A 17,397-nucleotide genomic window follows, 5' to 3' on the forward strand; every position below is an offset into this window, starting at 1 on the left:
GATCATTGTATGGAACTTTCCTACTTCCCTGCCAACGAAAAAATTTGACCTCCAGTATAAAAACGAACTAGAATAACCCAGATTAGTAATAATTTTGTGAGTTAGACCTTGTTTTAGTTGGGATTTTTTTTTTGCATTTTGCAAATGATATCTTTGACTCATTAGCAATAATATACATTTATATTCAACTCTTTTTCCATCCAATTAAGAAACGCAATTTTATATAGAAATTATAAATATCTAAAATTTAGTAAACAATCGAAATTAGTTTTAGCTAAAAACAAAATTTGCCGAAACTAAAAATCGTCAAACTTTCTAACCGAAACCGAAATTTAGTTATAAAGCTGCCGAAACCAAAACCAAAACTAAAAACCGAAAATAAGCAAGAAATAAAGTATAGAATATATTTAATTTTTCATTTTATTTTAGTTTTGTATAAGAAATTACACGTCGATCTTTCGTCTATGATTTTCCTAATATCAGTGGATCTGCAAAATATAAAATAGTGAAACAACCTTATGTAATCTATTTACAATGTTATTTACAATACGAACTCACTTAAATTTGTGAAAAAAAATTTGCGCTTTATGTAGTCACCCAGGAAAAAAAGTTCTATAGAATTTCTATAAATATTTGGAACATATGGCCTATATAAATTATATAGAAACGCTATAAAGTTTCTATAGAATGTTTATTAATTTCTATAGAAATTGCTATAAAACTTTTTTTCCTATAAAATAAAAAGTAGAAAAAAAAGTTCTATTGGAATTTCTATAAAAATTAAGAGAGGTTCTATAGAAATTCAATAGAATTCTATAGAATTTCTATAGACCATATGTTCCAAAAGTTTATAGAAATTCTATAAAACTTTTTTTCCTGGGCCAGGAAAAAAATTTTTATAGAAAACTTAGCATAAAAAAAAAGAAGAAAGTAAAACAGAAGATGTAATATTTAAAAATGAAAATAGAGAAAAAAAGAAGGTATATCAATTAAAAGTACAAATACCCTCAATTAGTCAAAAAAAGAAGATATTTAAAAATACATACAGTGAATAAAGAATATATAGTATTAAAAAATATTAATAGCCACTAATAGTCAAAAAAAAATTATTTAAAAATACAAATCTGTCAGAAAGAAGTAAAAAGAATATATATATATATATATATATATATATATATATATATATATATATATATATATATATATATATATATATATATATATATATATATACATATATATATATATATATATATATATATATATATATATATATATATATATATATATATATATATATATATATATATATATATATACAAGTCATAAAAGAAAATATTTAAGTACAAATTTCCTATATAATATATAATATCATATTCAATATATAATATATAAAGGTTACATATAATATTTAAAAATACAATCAGTTAAATAAGATGATATAGATCTAATGCTTAAAGAAAAAATATTTTTTGTAAACAGAAATAAAAATTATTCCGTAAGATTTAAAACGTAAGTTTTTGTGTGATACTGAAATGAGTTTAATGATTTTGCCATATTTTAATTGCCTTTCATAAAAGAGTTCCATACCATAGGCCCTCTTTAAGTTATACTATATTCTTTGTATTTGTTTACTTTTTTAGATAATTTATATGTGTTACTTTGATTTATTCTCAAGAAATACTTCTCATTTAGGTTTTTATTAAATTTACTTATAAAGATTTCAGGAGTTATACTATTGGTATATTTATACATAAAGTTTAGATGTTGGTAAATATTTATCTGATAGATCCATCATTAAAGGTTTAGTGTGGTCCCCCCTTTTTTTGTTGTATATAATTCTAAAAGCATGATTTTGTAAGCAAAGAATTTTTTAATTTTTGTTGATTGATAACTTGTTGTTGTTGTTGATTGACAACTTTTGTTGATTGACTTCGTAATATTTGCATAAGTAATGTAGCAATAAATTAAGAAGAAGTATATAAGCTTTAGACAGTGAATTTATGTATGGTCGACTAACGGTTTTACTAATTTTCGATTATAGGGGAGAGTGGGGAGAAGTACGGTGCCTAAATACCATTATTTAATGTAAACAATTTAATCTCTTCCCCTCTATTTAGCAGAAATTGCTTTGTTTCCCTGCGTGCGCTTGAAGGCCTAACTTTGAATATACATTAAAAAAGTGCTTACGTTGGCGTGAAGTGGGACAGAAAAAAGAAATATTTATGCCCCGCTTCTTTCCATCGCCATTTGATTATTTCGATTAGTAAAAGCTCTTGAACATTTATATGTCGATCAGGTGATTTTATGATTTTATCAGTTTCTATTTAATAATTTGTGTTAAAATGTTGTTTTAAATTTATTTGTCCCACTTTTCTCACACTTGTCCCACTTTACCCCAATGGCACGGTTTTTCTAAACGCAAAAATTTATATACTTAGTTATAATTGGCTGGAAACCTAAGGGGATTGAATCGGTGCCTAAAAACTTTTATTCGTAAATACTTGCTTGGTTCAGTTTATAATCAAATAAAAAAGATATTGCAATTACCCTAAAAAAAAATTTACGTACCCTATTTCTCCCCACTCTCCCCTATATATTTTATATGTGGGAACCATGATAAATGATCATCCACAATAACTCTTAAAAACTTTGTACTTTCTTAATTTATTTTTTAATTTATAATAATTTTTGTGATTTTTCGAGGAAGGTTTTCTTTTTGTGTTTTTTTATGAAACAAGGTATATTGTGTTTTTTCAACGTTAAGAAAAAGTTTTTTTGAAATAAACCAATCGTTTACTTTTTCTAATTCAATGTTCATGTTGGCTTATAGTTGATTAATATTGCAGCTAGATAAAAATAGATTTGTATTGTCTGCAAACATGAGAGCATTTAGTTTTACTGATGCATTATTAAAATCATTAACATAAATTAAAAATAAGAGCGGTCCTAGGATCGATCCTTGAGGCACTCCACACAGAATATTCAGTATTCCAGATATCTTGTTTTGAACATATTTTTTCTATTAGATAAATAACTTTTTATCCAATGATATAATTTATTGCATACCCCGTATCATTTTAGTTTTTCTAACAGAATAAAGTGATCAACGGTTTCGAATGCCTTGGATAAATCTATGAATACTCCGAGAGTAAATTTATCATTTTCAAAACCATCAGATATTTGGTCGACTCATTCAATAATGGCATGTTCAGTTGAATCTTTTTTTTAAATCCGAATTGTTTTGGATTCTATAACAAACTGCACGTTTTGAGAGTTTTAATGAGAAGAGTTTTGAGAAAACAGAAAGTACCAACACGGGTCAATAGTTCGATAAGTCGGCGCGATCATTGTTTTTATAAATTGGGTATACTCTTGTAAGTTTAAGTATATCAGGAAATATTCCTTGATTTAAAGATAGATTTACTATGTGTATTTTCAAAAAAAATAAGCTGCGTCAAATTTAAGAAAAGTTAAGTCACTATCGTACATTGTTACATCTGTTGATTTTTTTAGATGGGTTTTAAATGACGTAGAAGTTATATAATTTTGTTTGCGAGACTAATCTCGACATTTGTAAAGTATTTATTAAACTCGTGAGATATTTTATTTGGACAAAATATACCTGATTTATATATATTAATTCAAACAAAATAACAAAAAAAATTTAAAGTTTTCTCTCTTAGTCTTAATTTTAATAAAAAATCAAAATGACGCATTAAGTTGAATGAAAATCGTAAATGAGCTTAATCTACTCCTGTTTTTTAAATATATTTATCTTTGCGTAATTTAAGGACAATCCCAAATAATCCCCGAGAAAAAATTCCCCCGAGAAAAAATCCCCTCCGGAAAAAATTTCCTTCAAAAAAAATTTTGATATAAATTTTGATACTTACTATAAATTTTTAAAATTATTAAAAACTTCATTTTGTTTTAGGATATACTATTTTTTACTTTATTATATCAATAAAATAGTCAATCAAAAAGTTTTGTACTATTCCCCAAATGTGTTGACAATTTGGAAAATTGTCAAAGATTCTCAAAATCCGTTGATTGCAATTGACATATTTATGCCTTTGCGCTGAAGGTTGATGACCTTCTTCAGCGTGTACGATTTCAACTCTGTTAATGAATTCTTCTTATTTAAGAAAACTAAAGAACTTCCATAATGTCGAATGAAATGCCAAACAAAGTGCTAGAATGGCACTACCAAGCCTCAATATGGTTGTTGGTTCTTGGTATCTTCTGGTGAGTTCTATGAAACATATTCAAAATACCTTTTCCAAAAAGTCGGGGTGCAAGCAGAGCATTTAATCCTAATCTTCTGATGTAGGTATCTTCAAAGTTGTCCAGAATAGCATAAATTTCTTTACTGTACGCTAATCTTATTGTGTTACAGAGTTCTTCAAAAAAAGTAATTTCGTCATCTGGAGGAAAAAATGCTAACGCAGCGACAATTTGAAAATGAAGAACCAATTCATTATTGGTTTGATATAGCTCCTATAAACCAATGGCCCGTATTTGTTTCTAAATATTTGATGATAGGTGGAAAAAGTAACTTTTAGTTCGATGTCTTCAAATACAGAGCAAGTTGAAGTCATGGCTGCAAATTCGAAGTCAAAAAGTATTGTTTATTGGTCAATTCTAGCATGCATTGTGTACAAATGAAAAAAGAACACACTTTAAAAGTACCATCACCAAACTAATCATCAGATGACAATCAACTGGATTGCTTGGTTTGTTGAAAATGATAATATGCAAATAACGTCACCAACGCCACTGTCAAATATAAGAAACTATTCATCACTTAATGTTTGCTGATAATGTTCTGGTAAAATAGGAATTGTCGCACGATCACTTAGGTTCTTAGGCCGGTTTTCATCACCCGGTTTTTACAAAAGAATTTTTTGTCGCAAATGTTTAATACAAGGTAGACATATAGCAGCTGTTTTAGATGCATTTCCCAAACTTTTAGTCCAACAATTGGTGTGGTTATCCCGTGTTTGGTCAAAACCGTCTTTTATTGAACTTTTTAATTTAACCATTTTACAGTTCGTAATGGAAGCATAGTGATTATGTTTATTGACATGTCCTACAATTTTATCTCATCTTAAATTTTGCCTTACATTCTCCTTTTCGACGTAAAACGCATTCAAACGAACGAACTTTATTTGCAAGTTCTTTTTAAAATAGATACGCATGTCCTTTGTAATTTAAATTATTATTATTAGTTTTTTTGTGATGTGACGAACTTTATTTTAAATTTATTTTTAAGTTTTTTTAATTTATTTAGCTAAAAATGTTAATTAATATTTCCGACCAATTTCACGACTGTAACCAGGGTCTAACTGGCACTGAGGGGCCCGGGGAGGGGCTTTGATTGGGCCCTTATGGTATTAAAAAATTAAGCAAAAACAAGTTAAACCCTTAACCACATAGCTTTTTGTTAAAAGGGCATAGGAAATTTTTAATAATGTGCATGCAAGTTTCTATATCTTTGACCATGCCCTTGTCCATCAATTAATTCGACACGTTTAAAAAATAAATTCATATGCATGGTTTTAAAAATATAGTAATTCTATAATGCCACGTCGCACCACTTTATTTTCTGCACATTATTGCCATGCTAAAATGGATTTATGGTTATGGTAACCAAATACAATGTGTATTTTATTGTTTAAAGAACATAGCCGTTAACACAAAATTAAAATCAAAGAATTTAATTTTAATTTTATAATATAATGGTGTATAATTTTTTTTATTGTAATATAAACTTTTTTAAATTATATATCAAATTATTTTCTAAAAAACTTTTTTTATTAGAAAATGAGAATTTTTTTAGATTAACCCATTCTACTGTTTTTAAAGCTGAACTCCAATTATATTTCACTATATATTTTTTATAAATACAAAAAAACTGAAATACAATGTTTACTAAAAAAGAATATTATTTTAAATAATAAAATCTCCAGCCAAATTAAATATTTCTGAACCCCTCTGGTTGGGAAACACTGGCTTCTTATGGTTGGGAAGCACTGGCTTCTTATGGTTGGGAAGCACTGGCTTATAAGAAGCCAGTGCTTATTATTATAATTATTATAACGTTCTGAATACCTTATTAAAATAATTATCATAAGAAGGAGCGCCCAAAAATAATTTTGTACCAGCACATTTTATCTTCTCCAGGTTATAATATAAGGTTGCTTTACGATGTCTTAGTATATTTCGTTAAACATTTCATATTTTAATCATAGAAATAACCATATTTATTGTATCTTTGCAAAATTGATATATATTAACAATAATTATATATTATTAATTTGTATTTTTGTGTATTTTATTTGTGTACTTTGATTTATAGTGAAGCCCAGGACTTTCGGACATAGCAAGAGCCCGGAGGTGGGGGAAGGGGAACCCCCAACCTCCCTCGCCAGACCGACCCTTGACTTTAACATACCTTGTTCACGGTCGTTTAATTGTGGTGTCACGTTAAATAAGTAGATCGTTAAATAAGTAGACAAAATGATATTCTGTGCATGCGTTAGTTTACAGATACTTATTTAACGTTAAAGTCACGTTAATTAAGTAGATTGTTAAATAACTAGACAAATTGAACAATCAAGGCATTTTTTGTTAACCCAGACGAACAAATTTAAAAAAAAACATAAGTTAACCGAACTAAACGCATTTACTTTTCGATGCGAGTTGTTATTATTTTACGGCATTTTTATAGTGATAATGTACTACTTTTAAAAATATTTAACTCATGACGTATATTTTAGTCGTAATTTATATCTTTATAGTATAGTATGACAAGAAACATATTTTTAAGAAAAAGCTTTTTTTTAGGTCATTCAACCGTATTAATGATATCACATTAAAATAGTCATCTCACAAGGAAGTTTATTGTATTCTTAAATAATTTAACTGTGCATTTTAGCAAAATGTTTCACGTTATATTATTTATCTTTAACCCTTAAACTTAACAATTGTAAAATTTGTAACTGTTACTTGATTCTACGCAGATAAATTGTAAGGAAAGTATTCTGATGTTATCGCAGAAAAAAGAAAAGAAGAGAACTTATAAATTTGTGTCTAGCTTTTTTTAATGCGTTGATTTACCTCCTCAAGGCCGAAAATGCCACTACAGTCGAGGAGGCTGCTTTAGTTGTTGTTACAACCCTCTCTCAACTCTATAACTCCGAAACACAAACTATGACGAACAAGACCGCTTAGCGGAGAAACAAGTTGAACGCGGTGCTGTCAGAGACGCCATTGTGATCGAACTTGGAACTTCTAGCTTATTAGGCGAGCGCTCTACCACTACATCACTACTGTACTACCGTTGAATAACAACCTAGATGGGTATTATTCGACGATTTTAGCAGTTTTAATGTATGTACAGCACAATAATAATAAAATGTGACCTAAACTTAGTTTACTATTTCTTACTATGTGAATGTTTTAAATAAAAACGACATTAAAGAAACGACACACTTCATGCTACACTAAAACTTTATTTTGAAAATAAGATCAAAATATACTTACACAGTATAAATAACAAAATAACATGGTTTTTAAGTCCTTTTGAAAAAATTTAACTTGGTTGAAACTTGAGTATTTTTGGAAGAAATTTAATTTTTCCACATGGAATTACAAACCTATTTAGAATAGAAATATAGTGTAATATAAATAGTATCATAAAATCGCTGTGAGTAAAAAAAAAAAAAAAAGATACCTGCTTTTGTGCCAAAGGAGTACTTAATAAATGCATTGATCAATATATTTCAATAAATTGGTTCACAAAATGAACTTAATTGTATGCCAGAAGAATTCAAATTTTTAAATCATGTAAATGTTAAAAATGTTAAAACAGCCATGGTATCAACATGCCAGAATAGTTTATACTTTCACAATATTCTATAAAAAATTGATCAATAATCTCATTATATTTAAAAACTACATAGCCATATTTTTAAATACTACTTTTGGTGCAATTGTAATAGTAGCTATAGTTAACTGCAACTGCAACAAATGTATGTAAATAAAGAACTCACTTTAATAACTGTTCCTATTAACTATATCCTATATTGATAACCCTAGTTGATAAAATGAATAACTGATGACAGTAAGAAAAAAACAAATCACCATGCCAATTACAAAATAAAAACAAGCAATAGTTGACCTAAATTGGCAAATTGTATAACTTTAGACATCTATAACATTAGACATCTTTAACTTAAGACACTTTCAAATATAAAATAAGTAATAAACTTTTTAAATATTTGTCACAATACGACACATTGATTATGATTATGCGACACAATAATCGCAAAAAAAGACCAACGGAGCCGTCCAGTTACGTAGACCTGGAAGAGGTGAAAATAAAAACAGATTGTAGATGGGGTCATTGAATAAAAAGTAAAAATAATAAGAAAATATAAAATGAGTGGTAAGACTTTTGTGAAGGTGAAGAACGAAGTAAGATGCTCGAGGGGCAGAGGAGAAACAACTGACACTCACGTTACTCTGTGTGTTGATCATATGTAACAAAGAACAAATATTTGATATACTGATTTTAGAGACTGTTGATTTCTGCATTAGTATGTACCGTTTGGTCGTCTCGTATGGTCTCGTTATGTTTTCGTTCACTTTCAAATTGGGTGAATAGAAAGCTAAACACCTATGTCATAAAAACATAAACAAACCAACAATAAAAAACAAAAAAACGTATTTATGTATATTGATTGAATTTAAATATCCAAATTAGTCATTAAAAAAAAAAAAACAGCAGAAATAATAGGATACATTCACAACAATGATAGTACCAAAGGCACACCTTTTATGACAGTAAAACACAGTAACAAAAAGAAACATCTCTAATTTACCATTCTTAATACATTTCAGGTAATGTTACCTCATGTCATTATCTTTTTATATAATTAAACTTAGGTTGACATTGCTACACTAAGCTGAAGCATTTCCTTTTAAGAAAAGACCACAATCATTTTCATATGCAGCTCTATGCACTAACAATAGCGCATCATCTTTACTTAAACTATTAAAGAGTGAATCATAAGACTGAACACACTTCCAATGTGAGAAACAACATCTGGACACATTACTTAGAAACACCCAATATGATTTTCTAACATTAATCATTTGCATAAAACTGTAACTTTCTGAAAAACCACCTGAATTAAAACAACTAAAAATGCAAAAAACCCAGATATTTTAAACTTGGGAACCCAAATATTTTAGAAAACTGATATAAAAACAAACTTTGTGCTATATCAATCAAGGTGTCATCAAGCCAGCCAGATGAGTCTCTCAAAATATCTGAGGTCTTGTCTTTAGACTATATTGACAAACTTTAAAGAAAACTTTAGAAAAATTTGAACTTCAACAGCCCCTTTTTACAATGATACTTTCATTAACAAATAGCTTTTTTCAAAACTTTACCATTACCAGGTTAAACTTTGAACCTTTTTCTCGTTGATTGGTTTGAGGAAAATAAGCAGACTTTATCGAATAATCTAAAACTTTTGAGTTTTTTGAAGAATGCCAAAAATCTATAAAATAAAGTAGTTACATAAATTGTTAGTTTTTCGATATTTTTACTTTAATGATCAGTAATTGTAATAATATTTTTTTCTCCAAGTTTTGTTAAGACAAGAGGTCCAAAATGGTCTAGGGGAAGTTTGTGTACATATGGCCAGATTTTTTCAATGCCCAAATTCGAGGCCTCAAACTTGTCTAAAAATGGCGAAACTGGTACGATCACATCTCTATACTAATTACTAAGTAAATAATAAAATTACATCAAGTAGAAGGGTTTAAAAATTAGTGGCCCTAGGTACAATAAGCTTACTAGGGTCATTTTCTGAAAATTAGGTTCAAATCCAAAATAAATTTACAGTCAATTTAATCTTAGATTGTTTTGATTAAATATTTCTAGTAATACTTAATTACAACACTTAAATATATAAGAAAATTGACTAATAGATCTGAGCAAAATTGACAAATAAGTCAATGCATAAAATGGAAGTCCCAAAACAACTGTGGGTTTTGAGATGCTGAAACATAGTACAAAATTAACTTCAGAAACATATAATAATATAAAGTATACAATAATAATAAACTCTTAATCATAAATTATATAAAAGTTTAGCTTAAATAGTGGGTTATATATACACATATCACAAAGTTGACATTTTTTTATTATGATAATTTATTATTCCATCAGATACATATTGCTAAACATCTTTAATAGAGTAAAAATAGACTCTCATTTTAATTACATAATTTTAAAAAATTTAAAAATATGATTATTTTTGATTTTCGAGTTAATACCTAACGGAAAGAAGGCTACTTATCTAAAGATAGATTTAACCTACCTAACAGAAGCTTTACGCCATGTCTGCGCATGCGTGACGCTTGTGCAGAACTGACTGTCTACTTAACGATATTTAACGCGACATTTAACGCGACATTTAACGCGACATTTAACGATATTTAACGCGAATTTACTTATTTAACGCGACAGCGGCATGTTATTATACGCAAGCGCATTGAAACTTTCAAAAGGTTAGATTTTAATGATGGCTGCAGTCTTTAGTAACGAAAATATTTTTTTAATAACAACCATATATTTATAATTTTAGGTATTAATAAATATCTAAATCTTATTCTTTAAATAAGATTTATTGTAATTAAAAAGTTTATTGATAATAAAATGAAAATAATAATAAGAAAAACGTTTCAGTATATTAAAATACGTTTTTTATGCATTATGTATTTGTCTAAAGCCTCATTTGCCTAATTTTTTAAAATTCATTAAAAAAATTTTTGAGCAATGAAACTTAATTTGTTTTTTTTAATTTTAGATTAACTTGTTCCTAATTTTTTTCTTTTTTCTGCTTGTTGGATTCATTTTTTTTTAAATGTCAAAGTATAACGTGATGTGCGGCCGTGGCGCAGTGGTTAGAGCGCTTGCTATCAAAGCAGGAGATCCAGGTTCGAAACGAGCTCTGGACAAATTTTCGCGTCACGGTAAGGAAGGAGGCGTGAACTTCCTGGTCAAATGCACTTCCGCGGTGCTCTGTGATAAGACCGTTAGGACTTCTTGGGGCACCTATAGAAACAACAAAAAAAAAATAACTCTACTAACACTTGTTTTTAAAAGCCTTGTTTTTAACCCATGTTAATAATGTATATATAACTACTGTATACACATATATATTTTTGAATATATAATATAATATAGTAGAGTAAGTATTATATCATTTTATACTGAATGGTTTGTATAAATTTATGATATAAATTTATACATAAATTAATACAACAATATAAATGCAATTTCGATATTCTTCTTTGTATGTTTTATTTTATCCTTCAATTTTAATGTTTTCAAGCTTAAAAAATTGTAATCATTGTTTTTGTATTTATGTATCAGGCAAACATTTTGTATAATTAATTAGTATAAAACGTGTTTACATATATCATTTATGTAAGTACTTGTCATAGTGTAAACTTAATTAAACAAAATATTTACCTAATACATTCTTACGTATATGTAAGAATGTGTTATCTGGAACAAATTATATACAGTTGAACATACTGTTTGTAGAATTGTATATACTCATTAAGGCCTATTAAATGTACATACAATACCTAAGTATATAAACAATATATATATATATATATATATATGTGTATGTTAATTAGTAAAAAATCACTTAATGTGTTTAATATTCTTAAAAAAACAGAATAATAACTTATTATTATTCTGTTTTTTTAAGAACATTAAGCACTCTATTGTATGTATGTATGTATGTATGTATGTATGTATGTATGTATGTATGTATGTATGTATGTATGTATGTATGTATGTATGTATGTATGCATGTATGTATGTATGTATGTATGTATGTATGTATGTATGTATGTATGTATGTATGTATGTATGTATGTATGCATGTATGTATGTATGTATGTATGTATGTATGTATGTATGTATGTATGTATGTATGTATGTATGTATGTATGTATGTATGTATGTATGTATGTATGTATGTATGTATGTATGTATGTATGTATGTATGTATGTATGTATGTATGTATGTATGTATGTATGTATGTATGTATGTATGTATGTATGTATGTATGTATGTATGTATGTATGTATGTATGTATGTATGTATGTATGTATGTATGTATGTATGTATGTATGTATGTATGTATGTATGTATGTATGTATGTATGTATGTATGTATGTATGTATGTATGTATGTATGTATGTATGTATGTATGTATGTATGTATGTATGTATGTATGTATGTATGTATGTATGTATGTATGTATGTATGTATGTATGTATGTATGTATGTATGTATGGTATATATAAGCGTGTGTGTATGTATGTACTTATAAATGTATGTGTGTATATATAAATGTATGCATGTATGTTATATATATATATATTCATACACATACATATGTACTCAATATGAATATATATATATATATATATATATATATATATATATATATTTTTTTTTTCGAACATCACATTAGCAATAAATTTGTAAAAATTTTAATAAAAATCACAATATTTTTTATTTTTGACTTGTTTCGTAGTCTTACTACATTTTCAAAAGATTTAATTTACAATTAAAACTCTGGTGAATAAATTTAAAAACTGAAGACAATACAGAGAAAAATTAACGGACAAATAAACTTGTTACAAACCAATTAAAAATTATATTACAAATTATGACAAAATAAACTTCCTAATATTAAAATATTAATAATAATAATATTATAGTAAGTTAGATAGATAAATTTATAATATAATGAGATGTTTGTTTATTTAAAGAAGGATTTTCCGATTTAATATGAAATGCTTCTTTTATTTTTAATTTGTTAATGGTAGAGGCAGTGTCTAAAATCTGAAAGCATTCATAATTAGTTAGTGTTTTACAATTAATGGATGAATTTAAATGTTTAAAAATATGCGATTGCTTGTCACTCGTAAGGTGCTCATTTATCCGTGTTGTCAAATGTCTAGAGGTTTCTCCAATATAACTGGCGTTACAGCCAGCACAAGAAAATTTGTAGACAACGTTAGATTTAAGCATCTTATGAAGTGGATCTTTTATGCAAAAATTGTTTTTTAATTTATCGGTCGTGAATATAAATTTGATTATTACATTTTTACAATACTTTTTAATAATTTTATCAATTTTAGTTTTAATATTAGGAAGTTTATTTTGTCATAATTTGTAATATAATTTTTAATTGGTTTGTAACAAGTTTATTTGTCCGTTAATTTTTCTCTGTATTGTCTTCAGTTTTTAAATTTATTTACCAGTTTTAATTGTAAATTAAATCTTTTAAAAATGTAGTAAGACTACGAAACATGTCAAGAATAAAAAATATTGTGATTTTTATTAATATATATATATATATATATATATATATATATATATATATATATATATATATATATATATATGTATATATATATATATATATATGTATATATGTGCGTGTGTGTATAATAGACACATGTATGTATATATACATATATAAGTATGCATTATGTATATACAAGGTCCAAAAATTTCAACATTTTATATATATGTATATATGTATTATGTATATACAAAGTCATGTAATTCCCAACAATTTTTTTTTAGAAATTGTTTTTAGTCTTTATACAATTATATATTCAATTTTCCACAGTACAGGGAATTTTAATTATAATTTAATTTAAATTTTTTTGTTTATTGCTTGTATACTGAGGTGTTTCTACAAATAAAATGAGGGTGGGGGGTGAATCCTTAAAAAGTACTAGACTGGCTTCTAAAAAAAAAAAGAAGTCCTCAAAACTAAAATTTACCCGACTGAATTGTGTCAAATACCCGACTAACCAACTAAATTTGTATAAAAAACCGACTATAACTTTAAAATCACCTTTTTTTTGTTTTTCTTTTTTTTTTGTTTTAGTAACTTGAAGATTTATTTCCAAAATTATATAATGCAAAAATACTTTATTTAAAGCAAGTTGAAGTTATTAATATAATAAAGTTAACAAAAACATAAAAAGTTTATCTTTGGAAAACAATAGAATTATCAGGTAGAACACCTAAGGTTAGCTCAAACAATTAGCAAGAAGAATTTCAAAACTATAAACACGTTACTCTAAATTATGTTTTATTGTGATTATATATTTTTTATATTGAGATCTTTTTTTATTTGCAACAGGCTACATAAAAATAATTTACCTTCATACAGATTTCAGTATAAACCAACAGGGAAAGTAGACAATGTTAAAGAAAAAACAAATAAATAGTTGCTAGCGTAAACTTTATTTATTTAATTATAAATTAATTAGGTTTTATATATCTATTACAATATTAGTGTTTTTAAATCAAGTAGATATTGCAAGTTTAGCGTAAAATGTTTTATTTTTTATGAAGAATAAAAAAATTAATCCACTTAGCTAAACCAACTACCAAAAAGATTAAAATCTTAATTAATTGAAACAAAAATTTTTTTTAATTTTATCGCTCAAATAATGAGCAAAAGTATTTTAAAAGTTGTATTGTATCACAAAAAAATCACAAAAAAAGTCACTTTTTTGTGTTTAAATTTTTTTTCATGAAACTTTTCTTATTATGTTTGAAATAATAGTTTACGTAATTAATTTATGTATAAACTTACTTAATTCAATAAATAATTAGAAATGAATATAATGACCTAGAATATACAAATAAGTGTTTTTTTAATTACAATAATAAAGGACATGTTAATTAAAGAAAATTCCTTATTTGTAAAGCTAATTAGTTTCTGAGAAAACCAAGAAGGTGCAATTAGAACCATATCATCAGCGTAGGCCAACACATTCATGAATATACCACCTATATTACATCCAATACAAAGGTTTGATATTGATGAAATCAAATCTTGTATTTAAAAGTTAAGTAGATGTGGTGACAATATACTACCTTGACGAACCCCATTCCTAATTTCAAAACTGTTTGATTTTGTTTCCTGCCGTCGAACAGACAATTATTGATTACTATACCAAAATGCAAGCAAACAAACAAGTTTTTTGGGCAGACCAGTATCAAATAACTTTTTGAACAACAGCCAGTAATTGACACTGTCAAATGCTTTATTAAAGTCTATGAAGCAAACAAATACATGGCTTCCTCTAGATGTGTAGTACTGCACAGTCTTTTTAAAATAGTTTGAGCATGACGTTGTTGAGTGATTTTGTTTAAAGCCAAATTGGTAATCATCATTTTTATTAATGTTGTACAAATTGATTTTCTGCAATAAAAGACTCTCAAAAATTTTTGAGCAGAGGACACAGCTATGGCTCTATAGTTGTTCACATCTGTTAAATCAGCCATTTTAGATTTTATTAGTGGAATAATCGTGGCCTCACAAAACGTGGATGGTAAATAACCAAATTTAATGCATAAATTAAAAAAAATACTAATAAAAAACTGCCATCTACTTCCACCATAAACAAAAGATTCCATACAAAGGTTATCAGGTAGAGTTGCTTTTCTTAGTTTGTGAGTTTTTACTGCAGTGGATATGTCAATGCAACTCTGCAATGCGGTAGTGGTGTAGTGGTAAGAACGCTCGCTTTGTAAGCAAGAAGTTCGGAGTTCGACTACCACCACGTCCCTGGAAGTGAGCGGCCTTGCTCGGCAAAGTTCGTGTTTCAGAGTTAAAGAGTTGAGAGAGGGTTGCACCACGAATATCAACTAAAAAATAAAAAACACAAAAAAATGAGTAGCCTCCTTGACTGTTGTGGCCCCCCTCGGGCATTGAGGAGGTGAATAATCTAAAAAATAAAAAACTCACAATAATATCAGAGTTTTCTGTGGAAAATTCCATTTCCTTTATGAAACTGAGGTAATATTTTTCATTGTTAGTTGAATTATACAAATTTTGAAAGTGCTCTTTCCACATATTAGCAATATGACTATCACCTGTGGCACCTCCAACACTAGCAACAAAGTTCGCTGCATTACTGTTACTGATCTTTTGTATATATTCCATTATTCCAGAACTTACTCGAGTCTGTGTTGTTCTTATCGTTTGCACATAAATCGCTTGAATTTGTTCATTGTGATGTCTTCAATATCTAAGAGCTAATTTAAAAGTAGCACGAGAGCGCTTCATGTTTTCAAAAATGTCACCCTGTTTCTTCTTTCCTTGAAAAATCAATTGCTTGACGGCATCTCTTGCAATGTCGTGTTTATCTTTAACATAACCATTCCAACCTGGAGTAATATATTCATGGTTTTTATGTTTAAAATTACAATGAGGTATGGTATCAGATACAGAAGATTGCATAGTATTTATGATGTTGTTATAGAATAAATCAATATCGTGAGTTGTGTTGTAGCTATTTGGAATATTTTCAGTAAGTAGATAGAGGGGTACATGTACGGATTTTAATAAAGAATCTACTTTTTTTGCATAACGTGTTAAGGTAGCTTTGTCACAAATTTGCCAGTTAGGAGATCTAGTTGTCATATTAAAATAAGGTTTGTTATTATATATTTTGGATGAGTTTGCTAGTGTGCAAGAGAACAAAAACGCTAATGGTTTATGGTCTGATGCAATAACATTGTTTAAAACCGAAATAGATATAGTTAGATTATCAATAATTGGACTGCATAGAATGTGGTCCGACCACAAAGAAATATCACCATTGTCACTGACAAATGTACAGATATTGTCAAGGCGATTTATATCAGATTTAATCAGTTTATTTTCTAAAGCAAGATTAGAAAATTCTTCATAGAATCTTGACCCATTATAACAATTAAAATCGCCAGCAATAACTATGTTCATAGCATCAGTTTCCAGTATAAGTGATTTAATTTTGAGCATATATCCATATAATTATGAAGACTATGTTCGTCATTATAATTGGTTGGCATGTACACACTTACTAGCAAAATTGGCCCTATATTTACAGATACTTTGAACAAGTGATTCTGGATTCTAAAGATTTAATGATTGTAATATTATTTGCCAAATTTTTTTGATAAAGGATAGCAGTCCCTCCAAAGGGTCTACTAATTAATATATATCAGATGATATGTTTACTGCTGATATACCAGTACCATAAAAGTCAAGATGTACACTGTTTAATAATTCAAGCTCATTAGTTAATAAGCAATGCTCTTGTAATAAAACTAAATCGTATGTAAGACACAATTCTTGAATTGCAAAAATACTGTTTTTAAAAGAACGACAGTTGAATGTACAAAAAGATATACTGTTGCTATTCGCCATTTTTGGATTTAAAATATCTTCATACCAGTACACCCTTAGGCATTAAACATTCAGTAGACATTAAAC

Source organism: Hydra vulgaris, chromosome 15 (assembly GCF_038396675.1).
Source record: "Hydra vulgaris chromosome 15, alternate assembly HydraT2T_AEP".
NCBI lineage: Eukaryota > Metazoa > Cnidaria > Hydrozoa > Anthoathecata > Hydridae > Hydra > Hydra vulgaris.